The sequence below is a fragment of the Sebastes fasciatus genome, chromosome 22 (genome assembly GCF_043250625.1).
Source record: "Sebastes fasciatus isolate fSebFas1 chromosome 22, fSebFas1.pri, whole genome shotgun sequence".
Classification (NCBI taxonomy): domain Eukaryota; kingdom Metazoa; phylum Chordata; class Actinopteri; order Perciformes; family Sebastidae; genus Sebastes; species Sebastes fasciatus.
Window position 1 is genome coordinate 23,825,070 of NC_133816.1, and position 10,000 is coordinate 23,835,069.

General features: G+C 31.2%; 1 protein-coding gene across 1 annotated transcript in view; it reads left to right on the forward strand.

The window, feature by feature from the left end:
* Positions 1–8,822: 8,822 nt before the first annotated feature.
* LOC141760798 (beta-enolase-like) overlaps positions 8,823–10,000 on the forward strand; it is a 7,753-nt gene continuing 6,575 nt past the window's right edge. The window contains exon 1 of the mRNA XM_074623873.1: positions 8,823–8,978. The gene's annotated coding sequence lies outside the window, so the exon portion shown is untranslated. The remainder of the gene's footprint in view (positions 8,979–10,000) is intronic.

Genomic DNA, 10,000 nt, shown 5'->3' on the forward strand with positions numbered 1-10,000 from the left:
CTGTTAGTAGTTTATTATGTGTGATAGTAGTGGATTAAGGGTTAGTGTTAGTAGTGATAGTAGTGTTAGTAGTTATTTGTGATAGTAGTGATAGTAGTGTTAGTAGTTATAGTAGTGTTAGTAGTTGATAGTAGTGTTAGTAGTTATTTGTGATAGTAGTGATAGTAGTGTTATTTGTGTTAGTAGTGATAGTAGTGTTAGTAGTATTATTTGTGATAGTAGTGATAGTAGTGTTATTGTGATAGTAGTGATAGTAGTGTTATTTGTGATAGTAGTGATAGTAGTGTTATTTATAGTATATAGATGTGATAGTAGTGATAGTAGTGTTATTTGTGATAGTAGTGATAGTAGTATATGTTATGTGATATAGTGATAGTAGTGTTATTTGTGATAGTAGTGATAGTAGTGTTATTTGTGATAGTGTGATAGTAGTTATTTGTGATAGTAGTGATAGTAGTGTTATTTGTGATAGTAGTGATAGTAGTATTATTTGTGATAGTAGTGATAGTAGTGTTATTTGTGATAGTAGTGATAGTAGTTTATTTGTGATAGTAGTGATAGTATTATTTGTGATAGTAGTGTTAGTTGTGATAGTAGTGATAGTAGTATTTTTGTGATAGTAGTGATAGTAGTGTTATTTGTGATAGTAGTGATGAGTAGTGTGTATTTGTGATAGTAGTGATAGTAGTGTTATTTGTGATAGTAGTGATAGTAGTGTTATTTGTGATAGTAGTGATAGTAGTATTATTTGTGATAGTAGTGATAGTAGTGTTATTTGTGATAGTAGTGATAGTAGTTTATTTGTGATAGTAGTGATAGTAGTGTTATTTGTGATAGTAGTGATAGTAGTGTTATTTGTGATAGTAGTGATAGTAGTGTTATTTGTGATAGTAGTGATAGTAGTATTATTTGTGATGGTAGTGATAGTAGTGTTATTTGTGTTTGTAGTGATAGTAGTATTATTTGTGATAGTAGTGATAGTAGTGTTATTTGTGATAGTAGTGATAGTAGTATTATTTGTGATAGTAGTGATAGTAGTGTTATTTGTGATAGTAGTGATAGTAGTATTATTTGTGATAGTAGTGATAGTAGTGTTATTTGTGATAGTAGTGATAGTAGTGTTATTTGTGATAGTAGTGATAGTAGTATTATTTGTGATAGTAGTGATAGTAGTGTTATTTGTGATAGTAGTGATAGTATTATTTGTGATAGTAGTGATAGTAGTGTTATTTGTGATAGTAGTGATAGTAGTATTATTTGTGATAGTAGTGATAGTAGTGTTATTTGTGATAGTAGTGATAGTAGTGTTATTTGTGATAGTAGTGATAGTAGTGTTATTTGTGATAGAGTGTAGATAGTAGTGTTATTTGTGATAGTAGTGATAGTAGTGTTATTTCTGATAGTAGTGATAGTAGTGTTATTTGTGATAGTAGTGATAGTAGTATTATTTGTGATAGTAGTGATAGTAGTGTTATTTGTGATAGTAGTGATAGTAGTGTTATTTGTGATAGTAGTGATAGTAGTATTATTTGTGATAGTAGTGATAGTAGTGTTATTTGTGATAGTAGTGATAGTAGTGTTATTTGTGATAGTAGTGATAGTAGTGTTATTTGTGATAGTAGTGATAGTAGTGTTATTTGTGCTAGTAGTGATAGTAGTGTTAGTAGTGTTTGTAGTGATAGTAGTATTATTTGTGATAGTAGTGATAGTAGTTATTTGTGTTAGTAATGATAGTACTGTTAGTAGTATTATTTGTGTTAGTAGTGATAGTAGTGTTAGTAGTGATAGTAGTGTTAGTAGTTATTTGTGATAGTAGTGATAGTAGTGTTAGTAGTTATAGTAGTGTTAGTAGTGATAGTAGTGTTAGTAGTTATTTGTGATAGTAGTGATAGTAGTGTTATTTGTGTTAGTAGTGATAGTAGTGTTAGTAGTATTATTTGTGATAGTAGTGATAGTAGTGTTATTTGTGATAGTAGTGATAGTAGTGTTATTTGTGATAGTAGTGTTAGTAGTGTTATTTGTGATAGTAGTGATAGTAGTGTTATTTGTGATAGTAGTGATAGTAGTATTATTTGTGATAGTAGTGTTAGTAGTGTTATTTGTGATAGTAGTGATAGTAGTATTATTTGTGATAGTAGTGATAGTAGTGTTATTTGTGATAGTAGTGATAGTAGTATTATTTGTGATAGTAGTGATAGTAGTGTTATTTGTGATAGTAGTGATAGTAGTGTTATTTGTGATAGTAGTGATGGTAGTATTATTTGTGATAGTAGTGTTAGTAGTGTTATTTGTGATAGTAGTGATAGTAGTATTATTTGTGATAGTAGTGATAGTAGTGTTATTTGTGATAGTAGTGATAGTAGTATTATTTGTGATAGTAGTGTTAGTAGTGTTATTTGTGATAGTAGTGATAGTAGTATTATTTGTGATAGTAGTGATAGTAGTGTTATTTGTGTTAGTAGTGATAGTAGTGATAGTAGTGTTATTTGTGATAGTAGTGATAGTAGTATTATTTGTGTTAGTAGTGATAGTAGTATTATTTGTGATAGCAGTGATAGTAGTGTTATTTGTGATAGTAGTGATAGTAGTGTTAGTAGTGTTATTTGTGATAGTAGTGATAGTAGTGTTATTTGTGTTAGTAGTGATAGTAGTGATAGTAGTGTTATTTGTGATAGTAGTGATAGTAGTGTTATTTGTGATAGTAGTGATAGTAGTGTTATTTGTGATAGTAGTGATAGTAGTGTTATTTGTGATAGTAGTGATAGTAGTATTATTTGTGATAGTAGTGATAGTAGTGTTATTTGTGATAGTAGTGATAGTAGTATTATTTGTGATAGTAGTGATAGTAGTGTTATTTGTGATAGTAGTGTTAGTAGTGTTATTTGTGATAGTAGTGATAGTAGTGTTATTTGTGATAGTAGTGTTAGTAGTGTTATTTGTGATAGTAGTGATAGTAGTATTATTTGTGATAGTAGTGATAGTAGTGATAGTAGTGTTATTTGTGATAGTAGTGATAGTAGTGTTATTTGTGATAGTAGTGATAGTAGTGTTAGTAGTGTTATTTGTGATAGTAGTGATAGTAGTATTATTTGTGATAGTAGTGATAGTAGTGATAGTAGTGTTATTTGTGATAGTAGTGATAGTAGTGTTATTTGTGATAGTAGTGATAGTAGTGTTAGTAGTGTTATTTGTGATAGTAGTGATAGTAGTATTATTTGTGATAGTAGTGTTAGTAGTGTTATTTGTGATAGTAGTGATAGTAGTATTATTTGTGATAGTAGTGATAGTAGTGATAGTAGTGTTATTTGTGATAGTAGTGATAGTAGTGTTATTTGTGATAGTAGTGATAGTAGTGTTATTTGTGATAGTAGTGATAGTAGTGTTATTTCTGATAGTAGTGATAGTAGTATTATTTGTGATAGTAGTGATAGTAGTGTTATTTGTGATAGTAGTGTTAGTAGTGTTATTTGTGATAGTAGTGATAGTAGTATTATTTGTGATAGTAGTGATAGTAGTGTTATTTGTGATAGTAGCGATAGTAGTATTATTTGTGATAGTAGTGATAGTAGTGTTATTTGTGATAGTAGTGATAGTAGTGTTATTTGTGATAGTAGTGATAGTAGTGTTATTTGTGATAGTAGTGATAGTAGTGTTATTTGTGATAGTAGTGATAGTAGTATTATTTGTGATAGTAGTGATAGTAGTGTTAGTAGTGTTTGTAGTGATAGTAGTATTATTTGTGATAGTAGTGATAGTAGTTATTTGTGTTAGTAATGATAGTACTGTTAGTAGTATTATTTGTGTTAGTAGTGATAGTAGTGTTAGTAGTGATAGTAGTGTTAGTAGTTATTTGTGATAGTAGTGATAGTAGTGATAGTAGTGTTAGTAGTTATAGTAGTGTTAGTAGTGATAGTAGTGTTAGTAGTGATAGTAGTGTTAGTAGTGATAGTAGTGTTAGTAGTTATTTGTGATAGTAGTGATAGTAGTGATAGTAGTGTTAGTAGTTATTTGTGATAGTAGTGATAGTAGTGTTATTTGTGTTAGTAGTGATAGTAGTGTTAGTAGTATTATTTGTGATAGTAGTGATAGTAGTGTTATTTGTGATAGTAGTGATAGTAGTATTATTTGTGATAGTAGTGATAGTAGTTATTTGTGATAGTAGTGATAGTAGTGTTAGTAGTGTTTGTAGTGATAGTAGTATTATTTGTGATAGTAGTGATAGTAGTTATTTGTGATAGTAGTGATAGTAGTGATAGTAGTTATTTGTGTTAGTAATGATAGTACTGTTAGTAGTATTATTTGTGTTAGTAGTGATAGTAGTGTTAGTAGTTATTTGTGATAGTAGTGATAGTAGTGATAGTAGTGTTAGTAGTTATAGTAGTGTTAGTAGTGATAGTAGTGTTAGTAGTTATTTGTGATAGTAGTGATAGTAGTGTTATTTGTGTTAGTAGTGATAGTAGTGTTAGTAGTATTATTTGTGTTAGTAGTGATAGTAGTGTTGGTAGTGATAGTAGTGTTAGTAGTGATAGTAGTGTTAGTAGTTATAGTAGTGTTAGTAGTGATAGTAGTGTTAGTAGTTATTTGTGATAGTAGTGATAGTAGTGTTAGTAGTGATAGTAGTGTTAGTAGTATTATTTGTGTTAGTAGTGATAGTAGTGTTAGTAGTGATAGTAGTGTTAGTAGTGATAGTAGTGTTAGTAGTATTATTTGTGTTAGTTGTGATAGTAGTGTTAGTAGTGATAGTAGTGTTAGTAGTATTATTTGTGTTAGTAGTGATAGTAGTGTTAGTAGTGATAGTAGTGATAGTAGTGTTAGTAGTGTTTGCAGTGATAGTAGTATTATTTGTGTTAGTAGTGATAATAGTGATAGTAGTAGTATTTGTGATAGTAGTGATAATAGTGATAGTAGTAGTATTTGTGATAGTAGTGTTAGTAGTGATAGTAGTGTTAGTAGTGATAGTAGTATTATTTGTGATAGTAGTGATAGTAGTGTTAGTAGTGATAATATTATTATTTGTGATAGTAGTGTTAGTAGTGATAGTAGTATTATTTGTGATAGTAGTGATAGTAGTGTTAGTAGTGATAGTAGTATTATTTGTGATAGTAGTGTTAGTAGTGATAGTATTATTTGTGATAGTAGTGATAGCAGTGATAGTAGTGTTAGTAGTGATAGTAGTAGTATTTGTGATAGTAGTGATAATAGTGATAGTAGTGATAGTAGTAGTATTTGTGATAGCAGTGATAGTAGTGATAGCAGTGATAGTAGTGATAGTAGTATTTGTGATAGCAGTGATAGTAGTGATAGTAGTGTTAGTAGTGTTAGTAGTGATAGTATTGATAGTAGCATTATTTGTGATAGAAGTGATAGTAGTGTTAGTAGTGATAGTAATATTATTTGTGATAGTAGTGATAGTAATGTTAGTAGTGATAGTAGTGATATTAGTATTAGTAGTGATAGTAGTGATAGTAGTATTATTAGTGATAGTAGTGTTAGCAGTGATAGTATTATTAGTGATAGTAGTGTTAGTAGTGTTAGTAGTGATAGTAGTGTTAGTGATAGTAGTGTTAGTAGTGTTAGTAGTGATAGTAGTGTTAGTAGTGATAGTAGTATTATTAGTGATAGTAGTATTATTAGTGATAGTAGTGTTAGCAGTGATAGTATTATTAGTGATAGTAGTGTTAGTAGTGTTAGTAGTGTTAGTAGTGATAGTAGTGTTAGTAGTGTTAGTAGTGATAGTAGTGTTAGTGATAGTAGTGTTAGTAGTGTTAGTAGTGATAGTAGTGTTAGTAGTGTTAGTAGTGATAGTAGTGTTAGTGATAGTAGTGTTAGTAGTGTTAGTAGTGATAGTAGTGTTAGTAGTGATAGTAGTATTATTAGTGATAGTAGTGTTAGCAGTGATAGTATTATTAGTGATAGTAGTGTTAGTAGTGATATTAGTGATAGCAGTGATATTAGTGATAATAGTGTTAGCAGTGATAGTAGAGATAGTAGTGATAGTATTATTATTAGTGATAGTAGTGTTAGTAGTGATAGTAGTGTTAGTAGTGATTGTAGTGTTAGCAGTGTTAGTAGTGATTGTAGTGATAGTAGTATTATTGGTGATAGTAGTGATAGTAGTGTTAGTAGTGATATTAGTGATAGTAGTGTTAGCAGTGATAGTAGTGATAGTAGTGATATTAGTGATAGCAGTGATATTAGTGATAATAGTGTTAGCAGTGATAGTAGAGATAGTAGTGATAGTATTATTATTAGTGATAGTAGTGTTAGTAGTGATAGTAGTGATAGTAGTGATAGTAGTGTTAGTAGTGATTGTAGTGTTAGCAGTGTTAGTAGTGATAGTAGTGATAGTAGTATTATTGGTGATAGTAGTGATAGTAGTGTTAGTAGTGATATTAGTGATAGTAGTGTTAGCAGTGATAGTAGTGATAGTAGTGATTGTAGTGATTGTAGTATTATTAGTGAAAGTAGTGTTAGCAGTGATAGTATTATTAGTGATAGTAGTGATATTAGTGATAGTAGTGATAGTAGTGTTAGCAGTGATAGTATTATTAGTGATAGTAGTGTTAGTGATATTAGTGATAGTAATGTTAGTAGTGATATTAGTGATAGCAGTGATAGTATTATTAGTGATAGTAGTGATATTAGTGATAGTAGTGATAGTAGTGTTAGCAGTGATAGTATTATTAGTGATAGTAGTGTTAGTAGTGTTAGTAGTGATAGTAGTGTTAGTGATAGTAGTGTTAGTAGTGTTAGTAGTGATAGTAGTGTTAGTAGTGATAGTAGTGATAGTAGTGTTAGTGATAGTAGTGTTAGTAGTGTTAGTAGTGATAGTAGTGTTAGTAGTGATAGTAGTATTATTAGTGATAGTAGTGTTAGCAGTGATAGTATTATTAGTGATAGTAGTGTTAGTAGTGATATTAGTGATAGCAGTGATATTAGTGATAATAGTGTTAGCAGTGATAGTAGAGATAGTAGTGATAGTATTATTATTAGTGATAGTGTTAGTAGTGATAGTAGTGATATTAGTGATAGTAGTGTTAGTAGTGATTGTAGTGTTAGCAGTGTTAGTAGTGATTGTAGTGATAGTAGTATTATTGGTGATAGTAGTGATAGTAGTGTTAGTAGTGATATTAGTGATAGTAGTGTTAGCAGTGATAGTAGTGATATTAGTGATAGCAGTGATATTAGTGATAATAGTGTTAGCAGTGATAGTAGTGATAGTAGTGATATTAGTGATAGCAGTGATAGTAGAGATAGTAGTGATAGTATTATTATTAGTGATAGTAGTGTTAGTAGTGATAGTAGTGATAGTAGTGATAGTAGTGTTAGTAGTGATTGTAGTGTTAGCAGTGTTAGTAGTGATAGTAGTGATAGTAGTGTTAGTAGTGATTGTAGTGTTAGCAGTGTTAGTAGTGATAGTAGTGATAGTAGTATTATTGGTGATAGTAGTGATAGTAGTGTTAGTAGTGATATTAGTGATAGTAGTGTTAGCAGTGATAGTAGTGATAGTAGTGATTGTAGTGATTGTAGTATTATTAGTGAAAGTAGTGTTAGCAGTGATAGTATTATTAGTGATAGTAGTGATATTAGTGATAGTAGTGATAGTAGTGTTAGCAGTGATAGTATTATTAGTGATAGTAGTGTTAGTGATATTAGTGATAGTAATGTTAGTATTATTAGTGATAGTAGTGATATTAGTGATAGCAGTGATAGTATTATTAGTGATAGTAGTGATATTAGTGATAGTAGTGATAGTAGTGTTAGCAGTGATAGTATTATTAGTGATAGTAGAAATAGTAGTGTTAGTAGTGATATTAATGATAGTAGTGATAGTAGTGTTAGCAGTGATAGTATTATTAGTGATAGTAGAAATAGTAGTGTTAGTAGTGATAGTAGTGATAGTAGTGTTAGCAGTGATAGTAGTGATAGTATTATTAGTGATAGTAGTGTTAGTAGTGATAGTAGTGTTAGCAGTGATAGTAGTGATAGTAGTGATAGTAGTGATAGCAGTGATAGTAGTGTTAGCAGTGATAGTAGTGATAGTAGTGTTAGTAGTGATAGTAGTGTTAGCAGTGATAGTAGAGATAGTAGTGATTGTAGTATTATTAGTGATAGTAGTGTTAGAAGTGATAGTAGTGATAGTATTAGTGATAGTAGTGATACTAGTGTTAGCAGTGATAGTATTATTAGTGATAGTATTGTTAGCAGTGATAGTAGTGATAGTATTATTAGTGATAGTAGTGACAGTAGTGTTAGCAGTGATAGTATTATTAGTGATAGCAGTGATAGTAGTGTTAGCAGTGATAGTATTATTAGTGATAGTAGTGACAGTAGTGTTAGCAGTGATAGTATTATTAGTGATAGTATTGTTAGCAGTGATAGTAGTGATAGTATTATTAGTGATAGTAGTGACAGTAGTGTTAGCAGTGATAGTATTATTAGTGATAGCAGTGATAGTAGTGTTAGCAGTGATAGTATTATTAGTGATAGTAGTGACAGTAGTGTTAGCAGTGATAGTATTATTAGTGATAGCAGTGATAGTAGTGTTAGCAGTGATAGTATTATTAGTGATAGCAGTGATAGTAGTGATAGTATTATTAGTGATAGTAGTGACAGTAGTGTTAGCAGTGATAGTATTATTAGTGATAGCAGTGATAGTAGTGTTAGCAGTGATAGTATTATTAGTGATAGCAGTGATAGTAGTGATAGTATTATTAGTGATAGTAGTGACAGTAGTGTTAGCAGTGATAGTAGTGTTAGTAGTATTATTAGTGTTAGTAGTGTTCCAATCCCATGCAGACGCCCCCTGGCCGGTCACATGCAGACGATCCCTGACTCTCCTGCAGCCTCCACCCCTCTCAGGGAGCGTCTATAAAAAGCCCACAGAGAGACAGAGGGACACTTTCCACGTCAGTCGGACAGTCAGACGGACAGACGGACGGCCAGAGAAGACACCTCCCTGTGACAGCACGACTCAGGTAGGCTGAAACAGGAGCTCCACACTGATCCCTGGTTGTTTCTGTTGGTCACAAACCAAACCTGTTTCAATGCTTTTATTCTGAAAGTCTTAGACTTTAGTTTGCAGGAGTCTTTAGAGGAAGTTTGGGAACGCCGGGTCTTAAATCAGATAATAGCATTCGCTCCTTTTTTCTTTTATTTCATTGTGTTTCTGATTCTTTATCTGAACCAAAAGACAAAAACCCTTCAGGGTGTTTGACCTTCAGCAGACTGAAGGTCAAACACAGTCAAACTGCTGCAGAGCTCAACACATGAAATATGACAAACAGCCGAAGCACAAAGTCCAGACTGACTGACTGTGAGGTAGACCTTTAGTCTCCTCAACTGATGTATATATATATATATATATATATATATATATATATATATATATGAACTCAACACTTTGTATTTAACCAGATCACACTGAATTTCACAATAAAATGTCCTGATGTATTATCATTCTATTCCATTCTCATATTAGCATTTAGATCATTATTACATACAAGTAATAGGACAGCGGTAGTGTTAAAAGTAGTTTTAGCAGTAGCAGTAGTCTTAGCAGTAATTTTAGCACTAGCACTAGCAGTAGCAGTAGTAGTAGTGTTAGCAGTAATATTAGCAGTAGTAGTAATGTTAGCAGTAGTATTAGTAGCAGTTGCAGTAGTGTTAGCAATAGTTTTAGCAGTTATAGTAGTTTTAGCAGTGGCATGGCTTTAGTTGTAGTAGTAGTAGTTTTAGCAGAAGTTTTAGCAGTAGTTTTAGAAGTAGTATTAGGAGTAGTATTAGTAGTAACAGTAGTATTAGGAGAGTGAGTGTGAGTGTACAGTAAAGTCTTTGTAAAGGCCAAAAGTGGTTTCAAGTGTACTGAAATACTCAGCTGTTGTTCTGCTGCCAGCTCTGACCTCTGACCTCTGTCAAAGTGATAGGTCAGAGGTCAGACCTGGGGCTAACATTATTGTGCTAATACTACTAATATACTGCTAAAACTGTTACAGTGATG